The sequence below is a fragment of the Cibotium barometz genome, chromosome 51 (assembly GCF_041138505.1).
Source record: "Cibotium barometz isolate CiBa-2024 chromosome 51, ASM4113850v1, whole genome shotgun sequence".
NCBI classification, from domain to species: Eukaryota; Viridiplantae; Streptophyta; class Polypodiopsida; order Cyatheales; family Cibotiaceae; genus Cibotium; species Cibotium barometz.
This window is the reverse complement of record NC_141096.1, coordinates 45,515,510-45,535,366: the sequence shown is the minus strand read 5'-3', so window position 1 is coordinate 45,535,366 and position 19,857 is coordinate 45,515,510. Positions and strand designations below refer to the sequence as shown.

General features: G+C 51.4%; 1 protein-coding gene across 8 annotated transcripts in view; it reads right to left on the bottom strand.

Moving 5' to 3' along the window:
• Window positions 1-19,857, bottom strand: part of TOP3A (topoisomerase 3alpha) — a 192,042-nt gene that overhangs the window by 12,006 nt on the left and 160,179 nt on the right. The gene's annotated exons all lie outside the window — the stretch shown is intronic.

Genomic DNA, 19,857 nt, shown 5'->3' with positions numbered 1-19,857 from the left:
TTCGGAGGTCCGGTAACACCAATACTGGGTCCGAAGTAAGCTTTTCTTTGAGCTTTTTGAATGCTGTAATTTCCCGATCAGCCCATCTAAACGGAGTTGCTTTCTTCGTCAAAGCATGAAGAGGCGAAGCAATTTCAGCAAAGTGCCGTATGTAACGCCTGTAGTAGGAACACAATCCTAGAAAGCTGCGTACATCATGCACGGTCCTCAAAGCTGGCCAATTAAGTATTGCTTCTACCTTGGCTGGATCCATACGGACTCCATGACCAGACACAATATGCCCCAAGAAATGTATCTCCTGCAAGAAAAACTCACTCTTCTTGCCATTAACCACCAATCTATGGATTCTGAGTTCTGCAAACACAATGGCCAAATGCCTTCTATGCTCTTCCTCAGTTCGTGAATGCACAATCATATCATCAAAGAATGTGCCCACAAACTCTCTATGAGGCCTGAAAATCCTGTCCATCATTCTGTTAAATGTGGCAGGCGCATTTGTCAAACCAAAGGGCATAACCAAGAACTCATACAACCCAAACGTGGTTCGGAATGCTGTCTTATGCACATCCTCGGGTCTAATGCGTATCTGATGATACCCGCTTTTCAAGTCAATACGACTAAAAACTGTGGAGCCCTGTAAGCGGTCCAAGATGTCATCGATCCTCGGTATGGGGAATCGATTCTTGATGGTATTCTTATTCAGCGCCCTGTAATCTATACACATGCGCCAAGAACCATCCTTCTTCTGCACTAAGAGCACAGGTGAGCAAAAGGGTGATGAGCTAGGCTGAATCAACCCCTTATTCAATAGCTCCTGCACCTGACTCATAATCTCTTCCTGTTGGGCTGCACTGACACGGTACGGCGGTCTATTCGGTGGAGTACTACCAGGAATCAGATCTATGGCATGATCTTCTGGCCTCTCAGGAGGTAATTCTCCTGGCAATGACTCGGAAAAACAGTCTTGAAACCCACTTAAGAAATCAGCCCTGTCTTTATCTAACATTGACAAATTAGACTTAGACTCATCATCCTGTGCATCCTTTACATAAATCAAGTACGCGGAAAGATGCTTTTTCATTACTGATGAAATCGCCGAAGCGGATACAATAGGAACAGATTCCCCTTTGAGTTTTACATCCAATACATGCTCTTTCCCTCTATGAGTCAGAGTAATTTTCCTATTGTAAGTATCCACCACCGCATGTACCCTGTGGCACCATGGCATCCCCAACAAAACATCACAGCCATCCAAAGGCATGATGAAGAACTCCTCGCTGTCCACATAACCCTGCAAATGAAGCCGAAGCTTCCCAATAATAGGAGTAACGGGTTCTGCATACCCTGGACAAGCCATATTTGCCTCATGTAACGGCCCCATCTCCTCTGCGCGAATCCCCAATCGGCCAGCCAAATCTGGTGAAATGAAGTTGGCTCTAGCACCTGTGTCAAAGAAGATCAAAGCATTCTGATCTCTCACTTTGCCCCATGCCCTGCACAACTCCGTAGCTTCACCACCTAGCTGCTCCCCCACAAGATCAGGAACTAAGCCTGCAGAAGGCTTTGGTTTCTTTGGCTTGGGCTCTCCTTTATTGTCTGGGTCCTTCTTGGACGTTCTTTTGGGACAATTGAATGACATATGCCCCTCTTCAGTACAGTAAAAACACTTTTGAGCATCTCTCAAAGCCTGTCTTTCCTCAGAAGTCCTTTTGGGCATTGGCAACTTCTTATACTTTGTCTCTGAAGACCCTTTAGTATCACGAGAAGCATGCCCAAATTTTTCAGCTTTCTTGCCCAACTTCTTACTGCCTTTAAATCCAGATGAACCACCTGTGAGTAACGCATTAGCTGTCATAGCATTTTCAATCATCTGTGACATGTTCGTTACTCTTGTCTTTATACAATAATCTCGTACCTCCTTGGGCAGCCCACAACAATATTTCTCAACCTGCTCAGATAATGGCACGGCACGATAAGAAGTCACTGGGAGTAGAGCTTCCCAAAACTTCTTGTTATAATCCTCCAAACTATCACACTTTGAAGCATCCAGCTTGTGCCATGCTGTCATAACATCGACCTCAAATGTAGATGTGAGCCAAACGGAAGAGAAAACCTGTTTGAATTGGACCCATGTGGTGGGTGCTATGCCCTGCAAAAGAAGAGTAGACCACCACTGCAAAGCATTGCCCTTGAGAAAAGTGGCAGCTTTCCTCACCTTAGAAGACTCTGTGTAATTCCCACCAGAAAAAGCAGCATCAAACTGCTGTAAAAAGGTAAGTGCCTTCAATTTATCCTTGGCCCCACTGAAAGTGTCAAACTTCACTGCAGCTCCCCCTTCCTTGTAATCCTTCGCCTTTCCCATAGGCGTTAGATTATCATATGGAAGTGGTTTCGTGAGATTGCTGCCCCCAACATTCATACCCATCATTGGGTCAACATTTCCCATTCCAACACCAGGCATACCATACATCCCAGCCATGTTTCCAAACATTCCATGCTGCATACCTGGCTGCATGCCACCAAACATATTGCCTTGCATCCCAGGTTGCATGCCTGCAAACACATTTCCTTGCATACCGGACTGCATACCACCATACATATTCCCTTGCATGCCAGGCTGAAAATTGGCTCCAAAAGGCCCATACATACCCATGCCTCCCTGAGGATAACCCCCAGTCATGGATTGAAACACTGAGCCACCACCAAAATACCCTGGATGCATGTTCTGCTGAGGAATAGGTGGCTGTCCATAGAAGGAACTCTGTGGGTTAGCACCAAAAGCATGCTGCATATTCGGAAACTGGGCAGGAGATGGATCCTGTGGAGTGGTACCACTATGACCATGAGAAAGATTCTTCGAACGAACCTTCTTCTTCTTTTTCTGGGGCTCTGTGCGGGGTTCTATGCGAGATCTCATAAATTCAGCAAATCTCTCACTCTGAGTGAGCTGCATAAAAGTATCCATAACACCAGCCAAGCGATCTTTGAACCGAGCATCATCATCCTCTTTACTATGCACATCTTCTGGCTGTGTTACATCCTCATAAGGCTCAACATCTGCAGCCTGTTCTCCTGCAAAAATATCCTCAGATACATCTCTTTCAGGAGAAGACTCTTGCTCTTCTTCTTCTTGATAGAAGTACTCTTCCTCTGTATCAGACATGATTGCTGAATTTTCAGCGATGGCTTTCTCCAAAACAACCACGAGCTCACCCCCTTCAGAAAGTTGATGATTGGTCCCGGGGACGGAACCTTGAAACCGGCCTCTGATAGAAAACCAGAGTGCGGTAAGAGCTAACTCCCGTCCACTTGTAGTCTAGATGAAAAACCAAACACAGATTGGGGCTAGAGTGCCCAAATCTGAATACACAGCGACACCTGTTGGCCCCAAAGCTTGGCGCCCCTTGCGGTATTTCTTTATTCCATTAAAATAATATGTATGGCTGAGTACAACATAAAAACCAGCCGAGAGTTTACACCTGTAAGTCCAATCTGACTGCCCACAAATCCTTCTCAGCACAGAGGATCTATGCACACAGATCTGTGTCTTCAAACAACACACTGTGCCTCCCTCTGATCAGCCAAGTTCACAAAGCAGGCCAGCCATGGGCATACATCTGGCATAACTCATAAGCATGATACATATTCTCAGCTCAACATACATATGCTGTTCAATCCCTGTCTTAATCTCTTGTCAATCTGCTATACTCCTCCTCTCACAAGGAGCCAGATAACACATACCTGTAGCAGACATCAAGCAATAGAAAGAGAGATGGATGAACAGAGTCAAGGCTTACCAAGTTCAGCTCGTGAAACAACTCTGGAGGAAGCAACAGCACCAATCTGTGCCTGCAGGCACTTGAACCCACAATCCTGCTTCACACGTGTGCTTGCACTTGCCTGTATCTTCCTCCTGATGCTCACTCCTATGCTGTCCTTGAAAGTACAGATCTGAAAATCAGCACTGTACTTGATTGTACCTGACAGTACTTGCCTGTACTTGACGGTACGGTCTTTCTGCAGAAAATTAGAAGTGGCCGCCTGCTGGATTCTGCTGCTGGTTGCCTGCGCCTTCCTGCTACAGCACTGTCCAGCACCTGTACTTGGCCTAGAACTGGCCGTACAGTGTACCTGCAGCAAGTACAGGGCTGTACTTGCAGTCGTACAGCGCTGTACAGCCTGTACCCTGCAGTTGCAGGCGCCTGTACCAGCCCCACAGACCTGCGCCAATCTGTCCACAGCAGTCCGTACAGTCGTACAGTACTGTACGGCTGTTGTACAGCTTCTTTTACACACTGTTCAGCAGCTAAAACCAGTCTTTTGCAGCCGCCTTGTGCTTTCTCAGCTTTCCCACGATTGTACTCCAACGCATGAAGGGAGGCTCCTCTTTTGCTACACGACTCCCCAAAAAGGGAGGAGAGAGAGTGAAGAGAGAGAAAACCTCCTTCCCAAGTTAATCCCTAGGGCCCAACTTAATAAGTTCCCTAGGGCCACTAAGGCCTAGGGGCAACTTTTATAAACATTAAAAGTTAATGTTTTAATGTTCCCCCTTCACACCTAGGGTTGTCCACACATCTTTAAACACTGTCCGGGCACCCCCCATGTGAATCATAAAATATTCTGACCCTGCAACCACCATGCCCACACTTGTCCTGCTCCATTTTCACAGGGCCATGACAGAAGAGAAAGAAAGAAAGAAAGATATATTAACGTCTTCAAAAGGCCAAAGTGACCTATGAGACCAAAATAATTACATCAAGTCCATGTGATACAATGTCTGAGAAAGAGATGCGACATGGAATGAAAAGAAGACCCGCGTAATACGTGTGCCTCCCATGTACATACATGTGGTGTTGAAAATCCCGGAGCAAGATGACCAAAGAATGTGTCCCAGATCTCCTCATCCAATGATAATACCACCCTCCTCCATAAGCAAGCCTAGAGCTGCCATGGCAACCCCTGCCTGTGGAGTGGCCGCTCCATGGCACAGGAGTATGTTCTAGATCCACAACGAACAGGCTGTAGGCGTGGATACCTGGATGGAGAGCGTCTGCCTCTCAAGAAGGATCGCACTCTCTCACTAGTGGCGCCATGGGTGCGCAGGGCCAAAGGATCCCATGAGCAGGTGGGATGTAGTCTCTGACCTGGACCCTACAAAGCCTGGATCGTACTCCCTTAGCGTGGGAAAATGCAATCTGAAGAAGTCTGTAATGGATGTCCAAGAGGCATCTCGCTGGGCTAACTACGGATATAATCCCATTGTCTACGGATTGAGTCTGGTAGAGCAGATCGCACCCTCCGGGAGGCAAGGACATGCAGAGTATGCACGATAGGGGAGGTCAATAGGGAAGAGCATTACATGTTCAGATGCCCGTCCTTTTGGGGAAGATTTCATTGTCTTTTCTGAGACGGATTCAGTCCTCTCTCACAGGTTATGCATTATGAGGATCAAGGATGCCTTGGTCTGTACCTAATGGAGCTTCGCCGCCACCAAGAGAGTGTGCTCAGACAGCACCTAGGGAATCACAGAAATCTGCATTCCATTTGACACGTGCCTCTGAAGATCGCCGAGGCTCACAATAAATCCACCCTCTGAAACTCGTAAAAAATGCTCTCTGTGGAATTGGAGTTTCGTACTAAGCTCTGGTGGAGAGACACACGTGTGCAGCTCTGACAAATCAAGGTCGATAAGGTGGTTGATCTCCTACCAGGAGAGATCAAGAAATGGTGAATCAAGGCTGTACCCGAAGGGGGGTAGGTGGCCCATCTGAAGGTCATGTTTGTCAAACCAGCTAACCACCTGTGAATACCCAAGACCTGCTCTGCCCTTGTCACGTAAGCTGCATGGAGCCAAGTGCAGGAGACAATCTCTAGCCAATATATATAGATGTTGTATGTAAGTGATGGTCTAAAAGAGTGCATCTCAGACAAGAGGGGATACTTGTGCCATGAAGAAATCACTGACGGATCTCTGGGCAACGTCTTGTATGGGCTGGCCTTGTCTCTCAGCATGTCCTCTCAATACTCCGTCCCTATGTTGTCTGAGCTCTATCATGTACATCCCGAGACATCTCTGGCCTCATACTGCATCACCCATGCCAGTGGCCCGGACCCCTCCCAAAAGAGGTAGTGAAATCTTTCATGTGATCCTTGCAGTCTCTCCACTCTCCTCCAATCCTCTCCCAAATCTAAGACAAACCATACATCATTGCCAAGCAAATCAAAGTATCAAATATCCAACATTTGGTACTAGGTGCTTAAAAATGGGCCTCCAAACACAATCTCGGGCCTCATACTGCATCACCCGTGCTAGTGGCCCGAACCCCTCCCAAAAGAGGTAGTGAAATCTTTCATGTGATCCTTGCAGTCTCTCCACTCTCCTCCAATCCTCTCCCAAATCTAAGACACACCATACATCATTGCCAAGCGAATCAAAGTATGAAATATCCAACATTTGGTACTAGGTGCTTAAAAATGAGCCTCCAAACACGATCTCTCCAAGCGGACGAGGGCAGCATATACCACTCCAAGCACACCTAGTGGCCGTGCTCACGGTAAAGAATGGTATTCAAGACAATCGCTTACTTTAGTGCTAAGGCTCACCCTAACCCTCCTTGAAACACATCCAAAAAGAGATTACCTGGTGAACCGCAACTATCGTGAGGATCTTTCCAATGGCCGAGCTCGTAACCCTTGAGGTCTCCAAGCCCTACAACTCTTTGAGAAGCAATTCCACCGCGCCTCCCGCGAGCGTTGTCACACCGCCGCATTGCACTACGGGTACTCGTCCCTCCTCTCACCTCACTTCACTCAGACACTCACTAGCATGCATTAGGGAGAGAGATTAGCAAGAGTAAGAGTCGATTACACAATGGGAGAGTATGTTGTGCTATGAGAGAGATTCACTTATATACATGGCCATAAGTGTTCACACTCACTTAAACTGTGGCCGGCCGGGCACTTTAGACTCATACGAGGCCTAATGCTATTAAAATGACTACTCTCATACTATATCCATAAAGTACATCACTTAGGGAACTTCATCCTAGCTTGCTACCACACGCTCTTGAAGCGGGAATCGCCATAAATACTCCGTCACACCATTACGGGCGCCCGTCCAAGTTGTAGCTTTGGACACTATTGCTTCATATCTTGAATGTATGACCCTTTGGTGTATCTATCGTGACTCCTTGATGTAAGATAATAGTGGTAGCTCTTGTTAACCCTAGAATTGGGTTAACATCTAGTCTTTGCCGAAACAAGTGTCGTTTGAAGAACTCACTCTTTTTGCCATTTACATAGAGCTTGTGCTTTCTCAATTCTTGAAAAACAATATCCGAATGTTGTTTATGCTCTTCCTCATCATTAGAATTTACTAAAATATCATCAAAAAAAGTACGTGTGAATTTTCGATGGGCTCTGAAGATTCTATCCATTATCCTGTTAAATGTAGGAGGGACATTGGTGAGACCAAACGGTAACACAAGAAATTCATATAGCCCAAAGGTAGTCCTAAACGCTGTTTTGTGCACATCCGCGGGACCAATCCTTATTTGATGATAGCCAATCTTTAAGTCTATCCTATTGAACACTTTGGATCCATCCAACCTGTCTAAGATATCATCAATCCTAGGTATGGGGAACCTGTTCTTAACAGTAATCTTGTTGAGGGCTCTATAATCCACGCACACGCGCCAAGACCCAAGTTTCTTCTGGACTAACAATACTGGAGAGAAAAAGGGTGAAGAACTAGGCCTAATCAAACCCTGTTCCAATAACTCAGTTACTTGCTTCGTAATCTCCTCCTATTGCGCTAGGCTTATGTGGTAAGGTGGCTGGTTTGGAGGCGAACTCCCAGGTGGCCACTCCGGTGGTAGCTCATCTGGTAAAGAATATGTAAAACAATCTTTATACCTCTTTAAGAAATCAATCCTCTCCGTATCTAAACTAGAGAGGGACTCTTTAGACTCAGGCTCTTTATTTTTTTTATTTTTTATTTTTTCCGGAAAAAAGATCCTTCTATTAGTTAATGAGAAAACGCCATAAGGCTACAAAGCTCACCTCGCAAGGAGGGATAAAAACACAGTGAACTCCTGAGCTCCACCCCCGTGGCTGGCCGCTCTCTGGGGGGGGCTACCTAGTAGTACATGTGGGAGGTGAGAAAAGCCAAACTGGAGGCCTATAGTGCCAAGTGACATCCTCGCCCCTCGCGGTGAGGAAAGGGCCAGGCTGCCAAGTGCGGAGGAAAGCCTTGCGGCGCCCTCTCATGCGATCCGAGTCGCCCTGGAGTTTCCCCCAGTGTCCTCTCAAGGTGTGAATGATGTCCACCCAGAGGGCCTGTATGACCTCCGTCGGTGGAGTCGCCTGGCGGTCGATGGCCTCCCTGCATCGGGCTCTCCAAATGTGCCAAGCCGTCATGCTGCTGATCAACTCCCATCTGTGCCCGACCCCCTCCTGAGGGGCTGCCGAAGAGAAGTCTGGCGTCGGAACCACCGCCATCACCCTGTCAGAGACCTGGATGGTCGCACTGCCAGGGACATCCTCATATCCAAGGGCCGGGCCGCTGTCTGTGGCCCAAGCCACCGCACCCCACGTCACCAGCATCTCACCTGGGGAGCCTGCAAAAACCATCCTGAAAGCGCGCTGCCAGACCTGCTGTGCCTGTGGGCAATCCCATAAGCAGTGCCGCTGCGACTCCTGTGCATGGCCGCACCGAGGGCAGGACGCTGGGTGATTGCCGAAAGCTAGCCAAGCCCCCACAGCCAGTCCTCTATGCGCTGTGAGCCAGAGAAACAGCGTCACCTTCCGGGGCCGGAAGCTGGCCCAAAGGCGCTGCCAGAAGTCCCGAAGAAAGGCAGGGGAGAGCCCCTGTCGCCGCCAATGCTCGGCCGCCGCCGGGGTGCTCGCTATCCTGTGTCTCTGAATCCGCCGCCCCAGCCTCGCTGTGTACTGAAAAAAGGGGATGCCTGGGCTGGTATGGGCCAAGTAGGGATCTCGCCAAAACCACTCACCTGGATCCCACTGAAGGCGAATAAGAGGCCTGCTGTCCCAAGCCCATAATCTCCAAGAACAGTCCTCCCCTATCGAGGCCGGTGAGGGGTCTACATGCCACTGTCTCTGATGAAAGCCGACCACCCGCACCCTCTGAAGAATACATCCCTGGAGCCCATCCAGATCTAGTCGTGTCCTCTGAAGCTGGCCACCCTCTCCCACCTCGAAAGTGAGTGGGGCGACTCTCTCCGCAGTGCCGCAGACCGCTAGAAGGATCTCATGCCGAGTAAAGACACCCATCCACTGTGGAGGTGGAGGGTCCTGTACTGGGGTCCGCCACTCCCTGGGGATGGCCGCCTCAATGTCCTGTCTCATCAACTCTCTGCCCCTCATCCCACTGAGTCTCCTCTCCTGAGCCTCTAGAGGCAGCTGCTGAAAACCTATCCAGTCGTCTAGGGACTGGGCTGGGCCTGAGCTCAGCGGGCCCCACGACACGTGAGACCGCGATCCAACCATATGGCCACTGGGGAGACGAATCAAGGGGTTCCAGATCAAAGGCTGCCTCAGACGCTCCTGATCGGTGCCCGGGGGAGTCTGGAAGAGTGACGGCCTCAGATGCGACCAGGCCCTCAGAAGGCTAGCTGCAAAACGCTCCTCGAAGCCAAGGCCCACTCCTCTGGATCGCTGCTCTGTAAAGATCCACCTGATGCTGGGGGTCCAGGGCCCGCTAAGAGAAGGGGTGCGGCTGAGCATCCTGGAAATAAGAAACTCCTTCCACGGCTCAGCGCCTGGCAGGAGGCCACGAACTACCAACTTGCCAAGCAATGCTCGGCTTTGGCAAATAGGATCAACAATGCCCAGGCCGCCTCTCTCCCTCGGCTGAGTGATCACCGCCCATGCCACCTTGGCCCTGGCGGGCCGCCCATCGCCACCGGACCAAAGAAAGTTCCTGATGAGCCTCTGCACTTGGCCAATGCATGCCCGAGAGAAGGCCCAGCAAGAAGTGATGTACCACATAGTAGCAAGCAGAACCTGGTTGGCCACAACTACTCGGCCAGCCAGAGATAAACGAGCGGTACTCCAATACAGAAGCTTCTTCCGAATGCTCAGAAGAAGGGGGGCTATCTGCTGCTCCGGAGAAATGTCAATGCCCACATAGCATCCCAAATAACGCACTGTAGTGCCGGGGGGCAGCCACTGAAAACCGTCAACTGGCCTCCAAGTCGGGGGGGGGCATAGAGCTGACCCACAGCCCACACGACTTATGCCAGTTGATCAAAGCGCCCGAAGCTCTGCAAAACCTGTCCATGGCTAAGGCAAAGCGGCAGAAGTTCTCCTCACCTCCCTGAAGATAGATAGCAGTGTCATCCGCAAACTCCGAGTCTAGGAGCTCCTCCGAGGTGCGGATGGGAAGCTGGAGGCCCCGCAAACCTGTATCCTGTGCCGTCAAAAAAGTCATCATGGCCTCCGCCACAAAAAGAAAAAGAAAGGGCGCCAAGGGGCACCCCTGTCGCACCGAGCACGAGAGCTGGAACCTCTCTCCGCGCACGCCCTGTATCAGCACCTGGCTATGAGCCGATGTGTAGAGTGCCGAGACCCCACGGATCCACTGAGGGGGGAAGCCCATCCTCTCCATAGTGCCTTCCAAGAAGGCCCAGTCCAACCGATCATATGCCTTCTCGAAGTCGAGAAGGAGCACTACCAGATCCTCCTGCCGAAATCTAGCCAGAGCCGTAGCCTCCCAGAAAGAGAAAATGTTATCCAGAATGCTCCTATCCTGGATGAAGCCAGTCTGCGTGGAGTGGATGATGTCCGGAAGGTGAGGCTGAAGCCGCCTGCTGATCGCCTTAGCTAGGACCTTGTAGGCCGTGCCTAGCAAGGTGATCGGTCTCCACTGTCTAATCTCCAGTCTGTCTCCTCCCTCTTTGGGGATCACGTGGATCAACCCCTCTGCCATGCTGTCCGGCATGACTCCTGACTCCATAATCTCCTGGAATGCCAATCCGAAGCCCCTGTGTAAGAGGCCCCAGTACCTCTGGAAGAAAGCCACCGAAAGACCGTCCTCTCCTGGGCATTTGCCCCGAGGTAATGCCTGAAGAGCCTCCTCCAGTTCCGTATCCGAGAAGGGGGAGAGAAGGGAGTGCTGCAAATGGGCGGGCACAACCGGTCTCGTGAAGCTCCAGACTGCCTCCCGAGCCTCTCTCACCCTGTCATCTGCTGGCTCAGCAGAGAGAAGGTCCCTGTAAAAAATCTGTGGCTATAGCCCGAACCCTGGGGGGATCCACCACAACCTGGCCATCAGCCTGCCGAAGACGCCTGAGACCCTCTCGTCTGAAGCGAGGCCCTGTCGCCTCAAAGAAATCTCGAGTCACTCTGTCTCCAGCCTGTGTCCAAAAAGAAGCCCGAGTATGGAATCGGAACTCCACCCTCCTCTCCTCGATGGATCTGATCTCCGTGCGAGCTGACTCCATCTGCTCTGAGATCCAAGGGCTCGTAGGATCCCTCTCCTGGAGTCTCTGGAGGGACACTAGACTCCTCCGTAGGCTCCTCTCCTGCTCTCTGAAGGCCTCCAGCCGGTCCAAGGCAGCCTGTCTGAGCATCTGGCTGATCTCCTGCAAGCCACTGGCAAGATCGCTGGCTGCCGATCCTCTCCTGAACTGCAGCTCCTGCCAGACCTGCTCAACTCTGATCGCAATCTCGGGCTCCTCTATGAGACAATCTGGAATCCGGACGCTCTGGCCCTGCTCTCCTCTCGTGGGGTCCTCGATCTGGAGAAGCACTGGATAGTGGTCTGAAAACGAGGAGCCTGCAAGTATGCCCACTGTGCCACCTCTATCACAGGCCCACTCATCAATGTAAAACCTGTCGATGCGGGATAGGTTAACTCCTGTGGCCCGTCTATCCGAGCGCGAGAAGGATAGACTCCCCTGCAACCTGCCAAACTCCGGGAGAGTCCACGGATCCTGGCCTCTCACCTGTAGCACTAGTTCCTCCCAGGCAGCGAGCTCCGGCCCATGAATGGTCTCCTGGCTGCCCCCCATCCTGTCCTCTGCATCCTCCAGCATGTTGCAATCCCCTCCGAGGCACCAGTGGTCTGCCAAGGGGAGGGACTGCCTAATGGTGCTCCAGAACTCAGCTCTCCCGGTCACCCCATTAGGGGCGTAAAAGTTGAGGAAGCCAATGCGGTCTTCCCCAACCCGAAGGATGATCCACTGCGCACGACCCTGGACCAGAATGCCAGAGTCCACAACCTCGGATAGAAGCTGCTCGCTGACTGAGATGCATACTCCACCCTGGTTCCCCTGGGAGCCATATGCCGGTGACCAAAAAGTGTGACTCCTGCCTGGCAAGATCTTCGCGCAGGTGCGGGTACGCCCGGCAGAAAGGTGGTGCTCCTGGATGAAAAGGATATCTATGGGTCCTCCAACGAGAGCCCTCTGGATCTCCTGGCGAAGTCTGCCCCGACCAATGTAGCAGCGATGTCCACCGAGACCCTGGTGTTCCATGAGAGGATCCTCATGGATGAGCTATGGCAAGTGAAGCAGCCTCCACTGGCTCACCCCTCTCAGCCGGCCCAGATGATCTGCCCTCCACTCTGTGAGTCTTGGGCGCCGGCTTGGAGGGAGAATAATCACTGTCTGTCCGGGTGCGGAGTCTCTCCAAAAAGAGGGTGACCTGTCTCTGTGTCCAGCCCCACTCCGCCTTCGCCCTGTCCAGGGCATAGGCGTGAGACCAATCCTCTGCATATATGTATCTAAAGGTAGGCTGCACCCTCGGGGCGGCATGGAGGAGAATCAGAAGCACCGCCTCCACTGAGGTGTGGACCGGATCCGCCCGCCAGTCTCCTATACCAAACAAGCTCATGCGGGCTGAGTGTAATCGGGTCTGCAATAGGTCCGTGAGCCCCAAGTCACTGAAGTGGTGAGAAAACTCCAGTATCTGATCACGCAAAACTTCCTCTACAGAGTTGCAATCCCATGCTGTGTCTGTGGCAACACTGAGAGGAAAGGAGAAAGCCACCATGCTGCTCACCACAGAGGGAGAACGAGAGGGATGGCACACCACGCAAACTCGCAAGGGCGCGACCAGTGTCTCGAACGGGCCAACGTCCAGCTGGAGGCACCTGAAAAAAACCGTAATCCACTGGTAGCCCCATCACTCGCGGGGGCCCCCCAGGGGAAGCTGGAGAGAACTCTGTGGCGGGCGAAGCGAGGATCGCCATCTCCACCGGCCCGGAGTGGCGGTGGAACAGCCGCTGGACTGAGCTCTGGCCTACCCAGCTGCGCTGCCCCGGGGCAGTGGGTGGTCTGGCGAAGTATCCTGGAGAGGCCGAGGGAGGGATGGGGGCTCGTGGCGAGGAGGGGGGAGAGCGAGGAGAGGATGGAGAGGCATCTGCCAGAGGATAGGTGTCAGGGGGGGCCGCCGGGGGAGGCGGGAGGGGGGGGGCTGGGGGGGGAGAGGGGAGGGTGGAAGGAGTGCTCTCCGGGTGAGGGGAAGGGGAGCCGGGGGTCGAAGAGTGCGGCCCAGGATCCTCAGGAATCTGCTCCAAGGAGGGGGCGGGGCCCCCGCGGGGGGAGGCGGGAGCGGGGTCTCCACGTGGGAGGCTCCACCAGCGGCCTCAACGGGCACTGAGTCTGAATCCTCGTCCCCATCGGGGTGGGACCTGCTGGCCGCCTATCCCTGACAGGAGCATAAGTGCGGATAGGTGCCTGTACGCCAGCCGGAGTCGCCTGTCCGCCAGCCTGTGCTGCCTGCTGGCGTCTGCGACGACGGTCCCTGCGGGCCGGGCATTTCCGCCGGCGAACCTCCTGCCATCCGCCAGCCTCCTGGGACTGCGCGGCATCCTCCGCCTGGGTCTGCTCGTCTGATGATGGCGCCTGCTGTGACGAGCCAGGGATGTCCGGTCTCTGAAGTGGATGGCCACCCCTCGGGTCTCCTGCAGGGGGTCCGGAGGCGGCATAGCGTGAAGGATGAGCCCCCTTGCGGGGACAGGCGCGTGCGAGATGGCCCATCTCCCGACATATGTAACACTCACCGGGGAGGCCCGAATACTCCACGCGCTGTATCATATGTCCTCCAGAAAGACAAGGGAGCAGGATCGTCTTCGGGAGGGACTCCGGTGACGGAACCACAACCCGAATGGCCGGGAGTCCTGCTGCCCGAGCAATCACTGAAGCCGCTGTCTGAGGCGTCTCCACCACCTGCCCGAACGCCTTGCCAATGGATAACAAGAGGGGCAAGTACTCCCTACGGAGTCCAGGAAAACAGATAGTGACGGGGAAACCTGTCGCGCCTGCTAGCGGGTCAGAAGCGGGGTCGAAAACCATGAGTCCATTGCGCCAGGAACGCCCGGGATGAGCGGAGGGCAATGGGGCTCCGAGCCAGCACCATCTGAGCTGCCTGTGGGGACTCGAAATCCACCTGATAGTAGCCACGCCTCAAAAAATCTACGCTGACGATCTTGGCGGGCACGCCAACAAGGCTGCCTTGCAGAAGGTCGCGAAGCTCTCTCCGCATCGGACGGCTACCCACTATCTTGCAGACCAAGGAGGAGGCCTCAAGAGCGGAAACTGTGGAAACAAACAACTGAAGATCTTCAGCTGTGAACTCCACACGGAGACCGGAATCGGCAGGGTTAGTCGGAGCGGCTTCCATGGAGTCCTCCAGAGGGAAAAAGCCAGAAACCCGGGTCACCAACGGGAGGGACACAGCCCTGCGAGGAAAAAAGGAAAGCGGAGGGCTACAGGATAGCGGGGGCGGGGCGCGCGGGGGGGGGGGGGGGGGGGGGGGGGGGGGGGGGGGGGCCTGAGGCGGGGAGGAGTTAGCGGTGGGCGGAGGGGCGAGACGGAAGGGAGGAGAGAGAAGGCGGAGGGGGGAGAGGTGGCGGGGGAGAGAAGAGAGGCGGGGGAGAGAGAGGCGAAGGTGATTAGAGAGGCGGAGGAAAAAAGGATGGGGGAAGGAAGCAAACGGCGGGGGGAATGGCGGGCAGCGAGGAAGGTGGCGAAGGAAGAGAAGGCGGGGGGAAAGAAAGCGGAAACGAGGAGGGAGGCGGGGGAGTGAAGGCGGGGGAGTACGCGAGGCAGGAGGCGGAGGAGAGATGGCGAGCAGGGGCGCGATGAAGAAGGCGGGGGAGAGGGCAGAGGAGACAGCGGATGACTGGTGGGAGGGAGAGTGGGGCGCGATGGCGAGAAGCAGCGGGTGGGGGTGAAGCGGAGCTCGCAGGCGAGGTCGACAGTCTCAATCACAACTGCATCTCAGGCTCTTTATTTTTAGAGTCTTTACAAAAAGCAAGTACGAGGAAATAGACGATTTCATTGCTTTGGGAAATTGTACATGGGATATCATCATGGGAATAGAGTTTCCTTCAACTCTCACATCAAAAGATACATTCTTACCTTTGAAAGGGAACCTAAACTTGCTTCGGTCCCAATCAATGGCTAGATCAACTCTCCTATGCCAAGGCATACCAAGTACAACATCACAATGACTTAGATTTCCCATAACAAAATTGTCAAGATCTACATACTTCCCTATCTCAATCCCAAGTTTCCCGAGGATCAGGGTGATCTAAGATTGCATCCCTTCAAAGGAAACACCTAATGTTTTCGGAGTGCCAAACCTCTCCTTAGGCAATTTGAGCGCTTTAATGATCCAAGGATGGATATAATGGTGAGTAGCACCAATATCAAAGTGGATGAGAACAGGCTAATTGGCAACCATTCCCCAAGCGATAAACAACTTCCTCTTCTCTGAAGGAGTATCATCCAGTTACATGAGTTCTTCAGGGAGAGCATTCACTTGACGAGATTTTTGCGGTTGATTCTCCTTCTTTGGTGTAGTGGGGCACTATCTAGCCATATGTCCTTTTTCTCCAAAGTTGAAGCATTTACCTTCCTTGGTAAACTTTGCCAACTGTCGATACTTCAGCTTCCTTCTGGATGGCAGAGGTGGTTTAGTGGTTTACCACCATCCTTCGGCTTCTGCTCTTGTTGTTCTGACTTCTTTTGGTCAAACACCTTGGCCTTCTTCTCTTGGGACTCTTCTTTGTAAGACTTTTCAATTGTCCAAGGCATATGCAATCCTTCTCCTTCTATGGCTATATCTTGAGCTACTTCCAAGGTGTCCGGGTTTGCCATCTTGACAGCCGTCGAAGCGTTGGATGTAAGCCAAGGATAAACTTCCTCATCTCCATATTTGAGGGAATTTCATTGAGCTATGTGAATTTGAGAGAGGTTGCAGAAAAGTTATTGATATAAGTTTCAACATTCTCCCCTTTCTTCTGCTTTGATTCATCCCATTACTGTTGCACATTAACTTCAAAGGATGAAGGTAAAAACTTCTTATTGAACATCTCCTTGAAGTCCTTCCATGTCTTCAATTCTTTCTCTTCATGGACAATCTTGAGCCACCAATTCAAGGCAGCATCCTTCAAGTGCATTCTCGCCATCCTGATCTTGGACTTTTTATGAATAATCTTCACCACCAAAAGCAAGATGGAATTGCCTAATTAAAAAACAACTTTTTGAGAATCTCTCAAACTTGACACTCTTTTCTCTAGGCTTCAACTCCAGCTTGGCAGCTACTTGGAAAGTTACTTCATGAACCACATGAACCACTACTCCTTTCGGCATAATAGCCATAGGTAAATCAACCACCATGGACATTTGTGGTTCTTTCGCTTTCTCCTTGTCCTTATGAGGATTTTCAGGACAAGATAAGGCGGCTTGGGTATGGTGGGACTTCAAGGTTACAGCTTAGTGAAGTAAATTTCATGGTCTTTGACTTTTCTGAAGTAGACTCCTTTCAAGACTTTCGCTGTAGCAACACCATCAATCGCAATAGCCTTCTCAGTAAGAAAGACTTCAAAGAATTAGCTTCAGCTCTTCTCTCCATCAAAGCTTGAATCTAGGCTTCATTGTAAAGATTCACATGTTCATGGTTTGTTCAAATGATTCTAGTAATTACCAACTCACATATGGAACAGTTTTGGGCAAGACAGTGATCAATTTGAAGAACAAAGTATGAGGCTAGCTACACAAGACAACTAGGCAATGATCTGATTTGGTAGTACCTAGCAAGATGGCAATAGAGCCTCCTCTATCCAAGTCCCAGCCATCCACATAAAATCTGTCCAACCGTGCAAAGATGCATTGTCCCTGCTTCTACGGTTATGCCATGAGTAAGATAAGGAATTAGGTCTCGTCTCGAAATCATCTTCTATCCAACAATCCCTACCATAGAAAGAAAGTATAAATCTCTCCCAAGAAGCTCTCTCCAAGGGGTGTGTTCTACCCTCACGGCCACCCTTTTTGTCGAATCGCTACACAACCGTGTTGAAGTCTCCTCCAAGCTCCAACAATCCATTGATCACTGAGGGGTAGCAAATCTAAGATGGTGCCCCAGAGGGCCACCCTCTCCCCCCGTACGTTAGGCGCATAGATATTCAAGATACCCAGCTTCTACATAACCATAATCCACTGTACTCTAGCAAGTATGATAAGACCATGGCCAATAACATGAGGCAAAAGTGATGCTGACATTGAAATGCTTACCCCACCTTTGGTCCCTTGTGCACAGGACCAAAAAGTGTGTCCAGAGAGGATCTTACCAGTTTTACCACATTGAAACATATCCAATTTGTCCTCCTACAGAAGCAATGCATCCATAGGTCCACCTGTAATGGCAAGGTGGAGCTCATCCTTAACAAGGCGCTTCCTACTATGCATGGGAAGCCTCCCTAGACCCTGCACATTCCACGAGATAATCCTCATGGTAAAGAGAGGGTTTTGATTTCGGACCTAAGCAACCGGTTTGGACCCGCCTCTCGTAATGTTGTAGCCGGGGCTAATCCTTGGAGAAAACTCCAATGTAAGCATGTTCACTTTGACCTAGACTTTGCACTGTCTCTGCATACGTGCGTGATGCATGGGTGCCTTGCGCGACACCATGATATTAATCCTACTGCACATCCTGCAAGGCCTCATAAGATGGCAACATGTCTGTGCATCCATACCAACTGCATCCTGCCATAGTTGCCAGACGTTTTTAAAACGGGAAGTATTATACGAGTTACACGGTAAGTTTTGAAACATACACATTTTTTATTTTTTCAAAAAAACACGTTTTTTTGCAGCTATGCATCTTGCATATTGTCCATCCCAAGTAAGGAGGACTCAACATAGTCATTCTGCCCTAATGCAACATCCTTTTGTGAAGATGACTCTGTAAACTCATCACTCTGACCCAATACATAATCACTGTGTGCATTGTCTTTGGGAAGGGCCTCATCTTGTGCCCCTGCGCTCCCACCTCGAGGACGGCCGTGAGAGCCAACCTGCCACTCCTAGCGAAAGGCTAGCCGAGGGGAAGCAATAGGCTGGGTTGCTTGGGGAGCGTGTTTGCACCGCCTCCTACAACCCCTAGCCCTAGGGAAATCCTGCACAAAGTGGCCCACCTGGTGACAGACCCAACACTCGTCAGGTCTACTTGACGTCTCCATATGTTGCTTCAAGGGACCATTAGGTCCCAAAAGCAGTGCAAATCCTCAAAGGGCTCATTGTAACAAGCCAACACCATAACCAGAGGAACAGCATCAGCCAAGGAGGGCAGCAGAAGTGGGAAAACTTGGGATGGTGGGCACCTGTAGGACCAGCCCAAAGGCTGCCCTAATGGCCTCCAACAATGGCCAATAAGCATGAGGAAGACCTAGGAATCTGAGTGTGATCGGGTAACGGTTCCAGTCTTCTTCGATAGAGTCGAAATAGCTAGTGTATGGTAGGAAGAAAATATTCCTTGGGCCCCAAGGGAAGGGAGTAACCTTAAGCACTTCTAAGGCTGCCTCCTTTGCATCAAAGTCTATTTGGAAGAATCCTTTCCAGTGCGGAGTCGGAAGGCAACGCCACTAGTACCATCTCACGGGCCTCGATATAGGAGGGGTGAGAGCCAAAGATTTTTCCAATGAGTGTAGTCTTGGAGTCTTTCTCAATTTCAGCGAAGAGGGTCCCAAGCTCCTCTTGTGAAAAATGGATGGTTTGCCCAGCCGGAGGGGGTTGATTAGTCATGATGCTAATCGGAATGAAAGGCCGACTTGTAACCTCTTAAAGAATATTCTGTACTTGAGCGAGGCGGAGGAAGGGAAGCGAAGAGAAGGGAGGTGGAGGGGAGGCAGCGAAGAGGGCAGGGGATGGCAGCAATGGCAGAGAAATGGAGGGCAGCAGGGAAGCGGCGAGGGCATCTAAATGGATTGGGGGGGGGGATGGCGGAAGGCTGAAAAACAGGAGGCAAATGGCAGGCAGCAGGAGAAATGGCGGGCAGCGGGGACAGCAAGGCCAGGGAAGAGGCGAGGGCATCTAAATGGATTGGGGGGGGGGGGGGGGGGGGGATGGCGGAAGGCTGAAAAACAGGAGGCAAATGGCAGGCAGCAGGAGAAATGGCGGGCAGCGGGTGGAAAGTGCTCAGGTGCAAGGAGGCAGCAATACGGGGAGCTGAGTTCACCGACGTCTCACGCACACCCCTCTTCAATCCATTGCTATAGTTTGTATCACAATGCACCATAGTTGACTCTCATTGTTAGTATCACAGCTTGGCAGATGGCCAGATACAAAGAGGCCATGGATGGCACTCTGACCTTTTATACTTAGTCAGTACTCATCATATGGGTAGATATTATACATACCCATATGGCCACTGGGACACATATCTAGGGTACTTCAAAATTTGCTCAACTCAGACACGTCGTTTGTCTTAGGGAACGGAAGCATGCGATCTTTTTCTCTTCTACTCAAGACTCTCTTGGAACAATCAAGTCCCATAATGGTTGCCCACACCTTGCCTTCTTGGATGATTATTAATCAGCCTTTTGTTGTG